This window comes from Epinephelus moara, chromosome 10 (genome assembly GCF_006386435.1).
Source record: "Epinephelus moara isolate mb chromosome 10, YSFRI_EMoa_1.0, whole genome shotgun sequence".
NCBI lineage: Eukaryota > Metazoa > Chordata > Actinopteri > Perciformes > Serranidae > Epinephelus > Epinephelus moara.
The window spans coordinates 19,403,341-19,418,887 of record NC_065515.1 but is presented as its reverse complement, the minus strand read 5'-3'; positions in this window follow the sequence as shown (position 1 = coordinate 19,418,887).

Sequence of the window (15,547 nt, the reverse complement as noted above, 5' to 3'; positions counted from 1 at the left end):
CACTGTGCATGCCCTTAAAGTTCACTGCGTCTGCCACACAAAGCGCTCTGTGCCCTCTGTGAAAACATGTCAGATGCTTATTGGATGGTTGAACTACATTATTTAGAATGCAGAGATCTGAAAGTAGAGGTATTGCTTTGTAGACGGATGAAAGATTGCATGAACAGTAATTGGCGGCCCTGCTCTGGCCTCTACCCAAATCTCAACTTTGAGTCGCAACAAATGGGATGTGTCACTAGCCAAAGATAATGATTGCATCCTAACCAAAGACTGGTTGTACTAACTACTCCTGGCTCGGCTCCTCCTGCCTACGCTGATTCAGCCAGATGGTGTGGAATCGCAGAGAAAAGACACCGCCATCAAAAGTCTGAACAGGATGAGCACAATTATAATGGCGCCATTATGTTCCATTTACATCTCTAATATCCTGCGGGCTTTTAAGTGCCAGTTGACAGGCTGATTGCGAATCTGTTGTGCCTACGTCAGGACTCACATCACCCTCCTGTCATATGGAAGATCGGGACACTCTGACCTTGTGTTGACAGGTGAAATCAGCTGGTTAGAAAGCATTAGTGAATGATTGATCAGGTCATTTGGAGGAGGAGGGATAGGCCATCCCCTCCTTTTTATTGCTGCTCACTCTGTGATTGTGACTTGCCTCATTAGGCAGACTATACCAGCCCTGCTAAAAGCCATCTGAGGGTAGCTGATAATAAAAACCATGGCTACAGACATTTTTGTCCAATTGGAGCTATTACTCCGTGTTGGAGGCACAAAAAGTCAATGCAGCTGAAGAGTTTTATCATAAAACCCACTAGTACAACAAGTGACACTTCTTTAGAGGAAATAATTAGGGGCACTTTTTGAACAGATGGCGTACGTTAGGAAGAATTAACATCCGTCTAAAGTGTTTTAAAAGATGAAACAATATGCTGTAAAATATAAATCCTAGAAAAGTCCTGTTTTTTGGCATTGACAACAAGGGAGCATAATCCCGTGGTATGCATGTGTGTGTGTGTGTGTGTGTGTGTGTGTGTTAGAGTGTGAGCACTAGAGGACAGTGTTTACCAGACATTAAAATATGCCTGGCACAGTGCTAAAAGCCTGGCACCAGTATTTGTTCAGTTCACAGAGAGGGCTATGCAGTGGATGTTGACACTTTGAGGATAAATAAACATATGTCTTGGCACAGTCAAAGTGCTCCTGCGACTCTGTGGCTCGCAAAAAGAGGACACATTTTATTCTGATATAAAAATAGAAAATAAAATAATTACAGACTGTCGATATCCTTTGCACTCCTATTAAGGCAAACTGTCCTCACCGCAGTATCTTAATGATGCGTCATAAACAGATAATTATGGTTTATGTTTTAGGGATTTCACAGTTGCATGAGCACTGTCATAGCTTAGCTGGTACAGATTACTCATTAGTGAGGGGAGCTGGTGTGGTGTCAGGTGAAGAGGAGCGCCAGCGGATGATCAATCGGGTCATTCGGTAGGAGCCATAAACCGGATTGCTTCTTCACCAGCACACATGATCTGACACAAACTGCCTCCCCTTCTAATTTAAGGTACAGCGAAGCGAGGCTCGCATGCAGGGTGAAATGTGAGTGGGCGAGACCGGTGACATCACTGACATTATCACTGACATTACCAAGTGGGCACACCTAGTCACTTCATGACACCTCTGGAGGGCTCAAAATGTGACACCACGCCTGCCGCTCGACTTCCACTGAGCTCACATCATTTCACTGTTGCTCTGATGAAACGAGCTCGACGCCACGTTCACTCGTGTTAATAAGAAATCTTATTGCTCCGCACCAAAACAGTTGTGACATGCTTTCAGGGAAGGGCAAATTCATTTTGAGACTTCGCTCCTGAGAAGCTCAGTACAGCACAACCTCTCATTTGAAACATCACCGTCATCTTAAGAATATGTTTATGATCGGGATCATGACACAGTTAAGACTTGTTATGTCAATATTATAATAGGTGATGATTACCATGCTGTGTTGTTGCTGTTATTCTGAATAGCAGCAGTGGTTGCAGCCTCTTTGGGGCTTTTGTGAAGACAGGACTGCCAACTGAGGTCAGATGGCTGAAGTGAGATTTGCATGCCACAGGCTGTAAGAGCAGCTGTCTGAAACACAGAGTTTCTATTGAGCCGGTGCAGACACTGATCATTAGAGAGGTTCATAAGCAGCCTGATGGCTACAGAAATATAACTTCACAATAAGTGGAACATTCAATCATAATGCTCAATTGAAGATCTTACATCAGTCAGCAGCGAGCATTTATAATGTGAGTGCTTCTGTTAAGTTTCCATTTTGCAAAACTCTCCAGAAATTAAAGCTATTCATATTTCACTTGACAAGTAATCTGTATATAACTGCTCACTGAAAATTAAAATACTATGTGTGTTTATCTTTATTTAGATAATATGTGCAAGGAATTGGCATACACTGTCAGGTTTTGAGCAAAGTTTAGAAAATAGTTGCTCTGATAGAGTCGTACGGGGCCTTTTTGTTGCCAGTTAATTAAGCTCAGTGGTTTATTGTTGAGTAAAAAAATAGATAAACAAATAAATAAAACAACAGTTCCTCAGTGCCTGTGTGAAATTAGTGATTTTTGTGGTTTGCCCAGAGCTGTCAGAGTTGCAACAACTGCACTGCTTTTGAAGCAGGGATGTGTTTTAATTGCATGCTGGAACAGACTGCAGCCTCATGCGACCCTCAGCAGGACAAACATTTTTTCAGGAAGTGAACAGATTAGTGGATTATACATTTTCATTGGAATATAATTGTTATATTTCAAACTATGTTCTGGTGGATCTATCAGATAATACACTGACTGTGGGTACCCAAAAAGTAATTAGAAATGTTTGATCTTTCCAGAATTCCACAAGATCTGTTTTTCCGCAGGCTGTGAATCTTATTTTGGGTGTTTCTTCTGTCATTTCTCCGTTATTACAGAGTCTAGAGAACTTAATTAGTTGTAGGGAGCTCGGTGCGCGGAGAAGACACAGTTGAGTTTGAGGAGAGCTGTCATTTTTATAGTCCCTATTCTGCCGCTGAGTGGCAACAGAAGGTGCTTTCGTTGATGAAAGGTCTATTGTTAGGAGTAGATGGTTAAACAGACCATAACAAAAACTAGACTGAACAGTTTTGTGGGAACAATGATGCCAAAATATAGATTTTTTTTCAACTGGTGAAAGTAGTAATACAGCTAAATTCCTAATGCACAGAGCCATATATAAGACTTAAGATCATATCTAAGATTTGAGGCACTTGTGGTGGGCTTTTTGATAACCCAATTGCTGCAATAGCTTCCTGTAGTGATGATATTGGGCTGCACAGACTTTATATATTGACAGCACATACAGTAGTGATGACTCTAAAAACTGAAATTTCTTTATTGAAATGCAACAGCTCAACAGAAAAGAGGTGTTTTTATGACCGTCTGTGTTTCAATCTGTGTGCATGTACAGATAAAATGGTTACTGGTGTCATGATAAACCTCGATAAAATGACATTTGGTATTATTGTTTAGATTTTTAATTATCGTTAAAACCATGTTTGATTATGGTGCTTTAGAAAACTTATAGTAAAAACTGTACAGCATCAACCAAAGTTGGCAACAGTCTCCTAGATGCAGATAAGCAGCACACAACATGTTGGAAGGCAGTGACAGCGCTCTAGAGTTTTTTAGCCTTACTGTTCAAAGCAGGGGTGTCAAACATACGGCCGGGGGCCAGAACCTGCCCACCAAAGGGTCCAATCTGGCCCACTGGATGACTTTGCACACCTAATAGTGATGCACTTGTGAAGGCTAAGAGGTGGCAGGTTTCAGGAGCAAGTTAAACACTGAGTAGCTTTCTTCACGTGAAATGCAGCTTCAGAGACTTTTCCACCCTGACCAGAATACAGTTATTTTCTTTAATCTTAGCTTGGTGTGGTGATGTCAGGTTTACGTCATGGAAGGGGAAATTTATAGAAAAATGCACAGTGAGTAGTCGACTGACTGAATGTGGAGAAATGTGAGACATACTGTTAAAATTGCATTTATTCTTCTGAAGACAACACAGACTGTTTGTCTTCTGTTTTGTAATTGAATTAGTGTTTTTAAAATGTACTTCTTTTAACAAAAAAAGGAAAAATTTTGGAGGTGTTTGCTATTAAAAGAATATTATGCAATGATTTTACTGGTCTGACCCACCTGTGATCTATATGGACTGTATGTGGCCCGTGAGCTAAAATGCGTTTGACACCCCTGGTTTAAAGAGTGGGTCAGGCTGTTCTCATGCACCAAAATTTGTGCGTATCCTATGTAATCATGATCCAGTAATGTAGGTATAACCCACATATTTGGGAAGGCTGCAATCATGTGACCAATGCGCTGACGGGAGTAAAGAAGGAGGCAGTCCCATAAGGTGGCAGGTTGGGGTGGCTAAAACACAGGACTTTCCCTGGGAGACTGGTGTTCGGAAACATGTGAACTTTGGCTGATCTTTGAGTAATTTAAACATATATCACCATTGTGTCTCTTTTCCTAAACCTAACCTCCATAATTTTACGTTTAGAATGTAAGTACATTTAGTAGGTTACTTTACGTTAAGTGCATAAGGTAATTCATGGGGTGCTAATTTCAAGGATCTCATATGAACGTTGTATGAGGATACATTGAGTGTGTATGAAGCAGGTAAACCCAGTGATGCAACTGGTCCCTTGTCCTCATTTACAGTGACACAGACACACAAGCAAGCACTTCAAAGGAAGCTGGTTATGCCCCGATATAAAATGACACCTGGTGACAAAATTTCAGTCAGTGTCAGTAGATTTCTTTTTCACGTTTTAAGCACAATACCAAAAGAACACTAAACCATGATAATTTTGGTCTCTTTAATGGTGATAGGAAATTTTCATACTGTTCCATCTCTGTGTGCATGTCTACTGATTCCTATCTAGAAGCACAAATACTAACACAGCTTCTGAGGCAGCTTCTGTAATATTTGTGGGAGTATATTCAGCCCTCCAAAAAGTACACCACAAATCCATAAACCCTGCCAGTGGCTCCAGGTTGCGGTGAAGCTCCTTGCAACCAACCTGAATAACCCGAACCTAATCCCTAACAATAACAGCCCATAAAGGGTGTGCACCCTCAGAGAACATGGGAGAAGTAGGCAGCTCGATGTATCAAAATGACTGACCAGCTGACATTACTGAAAGCACTGGAGGACAACACATACACACACATGCACACAAAAGTATACACACTCCCTGCTCAAATGTTGACCTCAGAGCACCTATACCTCAGGCCCATAGTTACCAATTTAACATGCACAGTTACACAGTGTAACTGCATGATGACTGTTTCCAAAAAGACATAAATAAGCCACCTGTACAGCTAAATGCTGATTCCATGTCTCAAGAGTCTCATCAACATATTTACAACAGGGCTGTTTGCAACATGCATCTGGTTTTTTTGATGGTTGTAGCCGGCCGGTCAATAGTTTTGATATTCATGTCTTTTCTCTTTCTCCGAAAACCCTGAGAGCTCAGATCCTGCATTGACTGCAGACTCAGCAGGCATAGCAAAAAATACAAGGACATGCTCAAATGACTGACTATAGCATCCCTAAGGCATAACAGTTTTGTTTAAAGATCTCCTTTTGTGCCTTTCTTTCACACACACAGTTGAGATACAGACAGGAAACATGGGGAAAGTGCTTCTGTACAGCAGATTGAATCAAAACTATTAGTGACGGACGAGAATGAACGACCAAGTTTTTTTAAATGACTCCTTTTTGTGTCAGATATGTACCGGCTCAGCCTGTCAAACATCTGAGTGATCATGAATCCCTAATGTGTCCTGACGTAGTGCAGCAATGGTACTGAACAAACGAGCCAGGGCCAATTAAATTGGACTTGAGTCAAGACCTCTGCCAGCCAAGGCCAATGGTGCATTCAGGTGCTACTTAGATGGTTGTTCTTCCAACTTCGGAGTGTTCATGAGCTTAAAGGTGTGATGTGGGAACGTGCTGTGTTTTATTATGCTTCTTGCCTCTCGACGAACGACAGATCATTGGTCAGTCCATTTCTGTACCATCGTATTGAGCTCACATAAACTACCTACATACAATCTGGATGCTGAATCAGTGCATTAAAATGAACATTTTATCTTTATTAATGTAAACGTGTACATGATGACTGGTTGAAGACAAGTGTTGTAGGGTGGGCAGCACTAGCTGTCAATCATGCATGCACTATAAGAGTGTCACCAGTCAGTTCTCCACAGCTTCACCCTTCAACTCATCCAAATAGGGTCACCTCTGGCTCCAGAAATGCAAGATGGCGACGGCCAAAATGCCATACTCGAGGCTTCAAAACGGCAGTCCATGAACCAATGGGTGACGTCACGATGGCTACCAAACTGACAACACATTTCGCGAAAGGTTTGATTCATTTCCATCTATCATCTCAAAGGAAGTGATAGTCCGCCCACTACTAAAAAGTATATTCCATACATTAAGGGACATATTATGGAAATTCATCACTTTAATTGTTTTCCTTCTTCCTTAAAGTCGACTGACAATCTGCCCCCTCTAAAAGTTCATGGCACACTGGAGGCATTGTCCCCGTCGTATTCATGAATTAAGAGGTTTCCCAAATGTGCCTCCCTTACGGTGCCATGCTGCGTACATTTTTTCACAAGACCAACGGGAGCAATTTGCTTCGCATTCAGGGCTGACTGGATAAACATTAACTTGGTAGGCAATACATAATCTTTTGATCCTCCAACACCGTAATTCTGTCTGATCGCACAGCGGGCAAAACACATCAGAGCTTTAAATATCCATTACTCTCGCTGGCATCAGCATTGTCTGTATTAGTCCTTTTAACCAATCAGACATAATCACTATTTTTACAGACTAACACAATGTAACTTGTCGATGTCATTCAGTTTCCCCCAGCAAGCATTTAGAAGCAGTGTTTAACTGAGGAGGTAACATACACGGTCAATAACCAGGAGGGGGCACTGTTGATCTTACCAGTGACGTAAGGAGCCTGTACTTGTGGAGCCTTTCATTCTATTTTTACTTCTTGTGAAATTTTTATGTCTTCCTGTACAGATCAGTGCTATTCTCCTGTTCCTCCCATTTGACCCAGAAATTCAGATGCACACAACAAAACGAGTGTCATGTCAAAGAATGATGTAAATTTGAAGTCATACTTTACGGTGCACAGCATATGGGTGCGATTTCAAATCTTGTGGAAGCATCCCTTACATTCCAGTATCTATCTGTTGTGTGTAGAGCATCTTATTTGACTGACAAAGTAGCCTATCAGAGAGCTGTCAACAAGGCTCTTGCATAATGAAAATGTTTTGTTTTTTTCATAAACTTTACATAAAGGATAAATAAAGCAACTGAAAATCTGCTCCGCTGCCAAACTAGGTAACTCAGTCTCCTCTTTCTCCTCTGAAATGCTGCAATGCTGCCAAGAGATCCTTGATAATTGAGCAACAGAAATTGCACTGTGAAAGAGCAGTGGCGAGGCAAGTATTCAGCAGCCAAAAACACACTAATTCTTCATGTGCAGTCTTATAGGCTCTGTATTTATTGCAAAAGAAGGCCACTGATCCTCCCGCCTAAGAAGAGTGGTCGCCATGGCAACCCCACAGTTTATCAAGGTTCTAGGCAATAGAGACAAGGAGAGTCTACTGATGTAGCACACACATACATGCGATAAAAAAAGCACATTATGAGGTGTGATGGGACTAGTTGGTCTCCAGTTTTGATCACCGCACAGCATCAGATGTCAAGAGAAAACGCGGACATATGCTCAGGCGATATAAATAATTCCAGCAGGCAGCTTATATTGTAGTTAGTAAACATATACATACTGAGGTGAACATATGGCGGGCCGACACAGTGATTAGAGATTAGCTGCATGACTGGAGGCTTGCAGGTTTGATCACTGCAAAGACCAGGATTTACACAGTGTAATACACTGATGCTGTGGCTCATTCAACCATACCATAACAAGATGCAATTAAGAGTTTCTTACAACAGGAATGGTTAACCCATCAGAACCAAGTGCTCTTTGTGCAGAAATTAGAGTTGGAGCCAAGAAATTTAGCCCAACTTGATAGGCTATCTGGGCTCAGTAATGGGAATATTCTCATGGAGCAAAAATATCACACTTACATTAAAGATGTATGGTTGCATGCAGTTAGCCTCATACACCTGTTCACTTTCTTGCAGAGAGATAGATGAGAATATGATGATAGCTTTCTCATGTTTATGTGTCACATACAGAGCTGGAACAAGTAAGCAATTAGCCTAGCTTAGCATTACAGCTGTGTGGCAGTGGCTACCCCAGAAGCTTTTCACAGGGGTGACCAAAAAGAACCTGACAATCTTGGGGTGTCACACCAAAACCAAAAGCCATGTTCATACCTGTATACACACTCACTCACTTTATTAGGTACACCTGTCCAACTGCTCGTTAATGCAAATAGCTAGTCAGCCAATCACGTGACAACAACTCAATGCATTTAGGCATGTAGACATGGTCAAGGTGACCTGCTGAAGTTCCAACTGAGCATCAGACTAGCAAGAAAGGTGATTTAAGTGACTTTAAACGTGGCATGGTTGTTGGCGCCAGTAGTCCAATGGCCTCACAGTCACCAGATCTCAATCCAATAGAGCACCTTTGGGATGTGGTGGAACGGGAGATTCACATCATGGATGCTATCATGTCAATATGGACCAAAATCTCTGAGGAATGTTTCCAGCATCTTGTTGAATCTATGCCACAAAGAATAAAGGCATTTCTGAAGGCAAAAGGGGTCCAGTCTGGTATATATAGCACATTGAATACATTGATTGTAAGGAACAAGCCGGCTCAAGTTAAAAATACCTCTATTCAAAAGCAGAAGCCTGTAATTATGTTTAATTATTACCGAGGGGAGGGGCCACTGTGGGAGACATCTAATTCTATCAGGGTGACCGTGTCACTCCCAGTAACCCCTTGGGGGCACCACTGGGAAGAAGCAGCTTTGTTCCAAGTAAAGAAATAAAAAAAGCCTCCCAACACCTCTACAGCTCACTTAATAACACATTGTATCTTGTATGTTGTTTGTTAATCCATACACAAACAGAAATACTACAGAGTCATGTCCTGTAATGATTTCTTGAAGAACAAAACCAACAAGCATTCACTGGACGTAAGAGCTATTGTAGTTACAGCATTTTGTGTCCGGATTAAAGAAGAAGACACTTCTGGCTCTAGCTACATACAGCTGACTTGAAATTTAAATTCCCCTCACTTTCTGTGTCAGGAAATGTAACTCTAATGATATAATGATGAACAAAACCATATTTTGACATATCTGTAATAGCATCTAATCCTCAGGTTGCTTGGTGGGCGTTTCTCACAACCATAGCCCTGTGTAGCACACAAGGACATCTGACCCTTTTTTCAACAAGCACACATAGCGTTGGTCATGTAGCCATTTGATTGTCCCTTTACAACATTCAACATTTAGGAGAACACACTGGTAAGCTAACTAGCTCGCAATTAGGCTGCTTAATATGCAAAATAAGCCTCACTCCAAAGTCATCAGATCCGGTGCTTGAACAGTGACTTGCAGCGTCAGATATTGACAAAAAAGTGATACGTCGTCATGATAGTTTAGCAGTGCTCGGTTGCCTCAGGGGGAAACGGAGTGGGACAAGAACGAAAGTTAAAGTGGCGTTGGATGGGTCCAAGAAACACCAACTTTCAACCGGGAGAGCATTGCTCACACCCCGTAAGATTATGAAGCCAAACCCTTTTTCTTTTTTCCAACGTAACCTAACATAATTTTGTGTTGTTGTACTGACATAGTGCGTTTATTTTGAAAGAGACTGTATGTAAATTTTAAATTTCCTGTGAAAATGGAGGTTTATTTTGAAAGACGACAAAGCATGTAACAGGCAGAACTTGACACGGTGTCCCAGAACGTCAACAACCAACGCACCCAGCATACCTTTCATGTCGTATGTAGACGTGGAAAGTCCATGACCAAACATCAATATGTGACGAGGTCGGAGTGAGAATGTGTTGAAAATTTGGAAAAATCATATTGAGATTCTTTTGATATGGGGAACGGTATTTTTGCATTTCATTTTTGCTGAAAAAATATAAAAATGAAGATGTGATTTCTGTTGAGGTCTCTATCAAACAAGCATATTCCCTTTCATCTGGAATATGATTTGCGGGCCGGGGCATCTCTGTAGCAGCACTATATGCTATGCTTATGATATGCTTCATTTATAAAGGTATGTTGTGACACATGTGGAAGCTATTTAGCTTATCTTGCTAATGTCTGCACAGATTCCCACCAGATGCCCCTACACTCTTTCTCTGTAATACACACACACACACACACACACACACACACACACAGAACTAGGATAACTGCTTCTCCTTTTTGCATTTTTAAAATAAACAAAAAGTACCATATGAGCTATTATATTCGTCAGAGGGATGAGTTGCTGATGGCGCATGCACCATGTTACTGCATTGGTGGCTAATGTCGACTGGCTACAGGTTGTATATCACCTTAATAGTTTCAATAAATATTTCAAATGCAAATTGATAGAGCAGGCATGATACAATGTGTTTGCCATTTATACAATGTGACAAGCCAGACACAATATTGTGATATGATGAAGCTACAAATGTGTTTCTAGCAGTCAACTTCATTTGACACACTGTTAATGAGAAGTAGCATAATAAATTATTGTGTCACCATATAAAATAAATGAGAGAATTTCAATTTTGCAACTACCAAACATTTTTAGACATCCTGAGAGATGTGCCTAATCTGCGCTGTGCTTGGCATTTTACCGCAGGTCTTTTGCCACGTCTGCTCTCAGTGAAGCAGAATGATTAAAGTAGCAGCAAAGTAACACTTCACACAACGACTTGACAAGTTGACTGTGGCTGCACTGCCTCAGACATAAATAGGTGTAATCTGAAAAACACACGCCACGGGGTGTCCGCTGAAACACAAGACACACATACAAGGGCAGACATAAATATCATAATCTGCCACGATTACCATGACAAACTTTACAATGACAAAGGTAAAATGGACCAATATTGGGTGCCAGAGACAATTAATCACGGCACAGAGAGCGCTTGTTCCTCGGTTCTTGCCGACAGCCTCCCTTTCTCACCTTACACATTTTACACCCTGGTTGTCCATCCCTGGAGTGACAAAGCCAAGCAGACTGCATCAATGTGTTGAATAACTGTGTGATATGACTGTCATAGATTCAGAGAGCACCTATCATCTATCAGCAACACTTATTATCAAAATGTCAGATTTGGGAGAATAATCTGTTTATGTGTGTTCCTGCATTTATTTATTGTCGTCTTGGAAATCTAATCTGTTGTAGTGTTACAGACAAATATTATTGCGATACAATTTTACACTTTAAACTGACTTTAAAGATATGGTGGGCAGTTATATTTTGGCATCACTGGGCAACAATCCCATAATAAACTTTGAGCATACTGTAATTAAAGTGGTCTGAGAGAAAACTAGATGCTTTAGAAAACCTAGGCAGTCAAAGGAAACGTTGGCCGATCATAGGTCATTTCAGAGAGAGGACATTCATACTGGCTGTTTTACAAATGCAGATGCCTGTGCACGACCCTTTGGTGAAAGCCTGATTCAATGGCGGAGAATCCTGCAGAGAAAGTCACTTTTCTGGCGTTGGCAACAACTGCCTACACTGCAAAGCATCCCCCCCAAAAAAAGACAGGCTTATCAAAAGGAAAGTCTAAAAGAGAGTCTGATACATTGGCAGTATTGGCAAAGTGTTACAGAGATGGAGAGAAAATGTTGCTAATAGTTTGGCCTTCTGCAAACCCTAGCCAAAGGCTTGCAGCTGTTCACACTTATATAGTTAACATTAGAGCTTCATAGTATGCCCTCCGCCTCACTCCTCGCCAGAACAGCAGCCGCAGAAACCCCAATTCAGCCAGTGCAAACTCAAGGTCTGGGGACTCTACAGCCCTGACTCCCTGCAGGATCAGCAAACTTTCTGTTGCTGCCATTACACAGGTTAGAGTTGGTGCTGCCACTGACCACCAGCCTGCTGTGAGACAAGGTGCTGGAGGCACAGCCGCCAAATGAAGGTCAGCAATTCACAGCGGCGGGGAGCGATGCGGAGGGACCTTCGGGTGGCTAGCTAACAGCATATTCTTGCTCATTTGTGGTCTGATAAACGGGAAAATGTCCCAAACAGGAATGTAAAGGAAAACATTGGGATACTGCATAGAGTGCATGTATACACTCGTGGTGTAGGACAGGGAGAGGAAATGGGAGAGTTGCAGGAGGAGAGTGTATTTTCAAATTTTCAAGTTTAGATTTTCTTATTCAAGATAGAAACTTCAAAAAAACAGCATAAAAAGCACAGTGAAGACATGAACACAAGCTGTACCAAGAGAGCCCTCACTCTTTGCTGAGCAGCCTTGACCTACATTAGATAAGTTCAAAGATTTAAAACACACACCAATCACGTTTGAACCACAGGTAAACATCTGGCCAAAATGCTATTTCTGAACCCATCAGCTAAAGTCTGACAATGAGTTAGCTTTATATTACTTATCTACAAAATGTATCTGAATTCATATGTAGATATCTGTTGACAGAGATTAGCCAAAATGACTGCTGCGCGGAGGAGGAAGTCTTGGCCTGGATTTCTGCTGGCTACATTGGATTAGTCTGAAATTTTAGCCCTTGCCCCAAATGGCTTTATCATTGTCAGATGATAGCTGAAAGAGTTCTGGGATTAATGACCAGATACCTGAAAAACTGGCATTCCCATCAGCCTTAGCTATACTCTGTTTAGTGCCAACTGGCAAAGAGCTGAACCAAGATGGTAATAAGGATAAACATTGTACCTGCTGAACATCAGCATTTTAGCATTCTGAAGCATTTAGCTCAGCACTGTACCAAAGAATGGCCCAAGGCTGTAGACTGAAAGCCTTGTTTAACAGTAGAAACAGACCAGTTCAAGTCTTTTGCAACTTTGGCATGAAGGAACAGAAATAGCCTGTTAAGAGTAACACAGAACACGCAGCATCTCAAGTCACTGGTGTTAAACAGCATCTCAGCAAACAAGTAAACTTACAAGAAAAAGACATTTGATTGGATTGTTTGTTGGAACAGGACAGAGAAAATTATACCAACAAACCAAACATCAGTAATGGGAGTAAACGTCTCACCCGACTGGTCTTACAGTAAGCCTCCAGTTACCACAGACAGTGGAAGCCTACAGTACGGCATATCACATAAACAGTACAGAAGAAAAAGTGAAGACATAAAAGTCATTAAATGGCTATAATTATGTTGTGCATTCATGTTCAGGATTAATGGGCTTGCTACTAATAGACTTGGCGGTAAAGCCCCTTCTCCGCTTGTCTTCATTTATAGCGCCTTAAGGCAAACATAATATGCATGCACTGAATCCTGTAAGATCTTACAATTAATGTGTGTATGCAAGCCTTAACTGAATAATTGAATGTTTACCTTCTAATCCAAACGTTTCATGAAATACGTCTATTGTGTGTTTGGTTTTAAGCTCTTACCACTTGTGTTACTGTCATCATAATTTAAGGCCCATGCTATTGAGGTGGCATGTGGAAGGACCTGTTGTGTTTGCAGATTCTTCAGTGCATTTTAAAGATGGAAAACATGAACACAGTGATGTGAAATGAGCACCACAAATCCTCCCACTTAAATGTTATCACTCAATTGAATGGGCATTATCAGTGGTTATCAGTCTTACTGGTATGGGTTAGAGGGGGCTGCTACACCCACCTAGGTTCAGAAGGTCGTTATCAGCCCATTAAATAGTCATTATCTGCTGACATCAGGAGCATGTTTGTTAGGTTTAGGGGCCAAAACTATGTAGCTAGGTGGAGAATAAGATCATGGTTTGAGTTAAAATAAGGAAGTTTGTTATATGACAAAATGAACGAACAAACGTCAGTTACAACAAGTGAACGCTGACTCTGGTTTCACATGGGACACAGAGAGCAGTCTCCTGGGTGAAAGCCTATGTTGCTCCCATCATAATTACTACAGACACCAGAGGTCGCAGCCTAACAATAGACACAGCCAGTGTGCTGATAACGTCCCTCTGAACCTAGTAGGTGTAGCAGTCTTCTTCTAACCCATATTTATGAGGCTGATAAGCTCACACACGTGGCTATGCTTCGCCAACACACGCACCTGGTTGGGTTTAGGTATAAAAAGCATGTGGTTGGGTTTAGGAAAAAGAACAAGGTTTGAGTTTACATGTGAAGGTCAGTGGTTTTGGACCCATCCACCACCCCTCCCACCAGCCCTACTTTCGCCCTTTTAACTTTCGTTCTTGTCCCACTGCGATTCCCCGTGATGCCACTGGGCACCGTTAAACAATAACAGCGACCCGCTGAGTATCATGCCGACATGAGAGGACGGCTTTTTTCACGGGTGTCTGACGCCAGAAGTCACTGACCGAGCGCCGGTTTTCAGTGACTTCAGAGTGAGACTGGGTTGCGGAGGCTGATCCGAAAACGGCAATGGCCCTATCTAGATCCAGTGTTTGGTTTGTCCCTTCCAGTTTACTATAGAAACACGGTGGTGTCACTTGGGGGACTCTGTAGGCAAGGACCTGCTCCCTATGTAGATATAAAGATATAACAAGCTCATTTTAAGGTAAAGAAAATACAAAAAAAATCTTATTTTCAAGTGATTTTACAACAAAGAAAACTTTACTAAATTATATTCCCTTTCTGCCAATATATTCCTGTAAATCCTACACACTGAGAAAACATTGTTAGATATGATCCACGCATGTGAAAGTTCCACCTCTGTGATACAGTGCACCTAATGCCACTGCTGCGAGTACAGAGTACGCCTGTCAGGAGGCAGGTAGCCTGACATTCACTGAATTCACAGGTAATTATTCCTGCCTATTTATAGATCTTTCCAGGACTTTTAATACTGTTGATCACACAGTTCTCTGATGGAGATTACTTGGCACTGAGTCATCAGCCCAAGCTGTGGTTTGTAAATGAAGACAGACTCAGTTTGATGTTTTTGCTTTAGAGATTTCTATCGGTCGTCAAAAGGAGCTCTAGAGCTCTGTGCTTGGATCTCTTCTTTTAACCATTTATATTGTTGATCTTTGTCAAAATGTGTCAAATGTTAATCTTTGATAATGAACTGACGATGCACTTATTGGGTCTTGTTAATGATGCTGATGCCTTCAGAACTCTCTATGCAGCTATTAATGCTCTATAAGCCACACTATTTCAGTTCAAACTTAATCTTTGATTCGTAGTTAACCACAGGAGATATTTAGGAAGTGTTCCTTTAAAGCTACTTATTGTAATCATCACAGATGCTCATTTTTGAAAGTCATTATCAGGCAGGTGTAGAACTAAACAAGATTTCCTTGACAAGTCTGTAATTTATTTTAAGCAGTTCATTTTCTAACG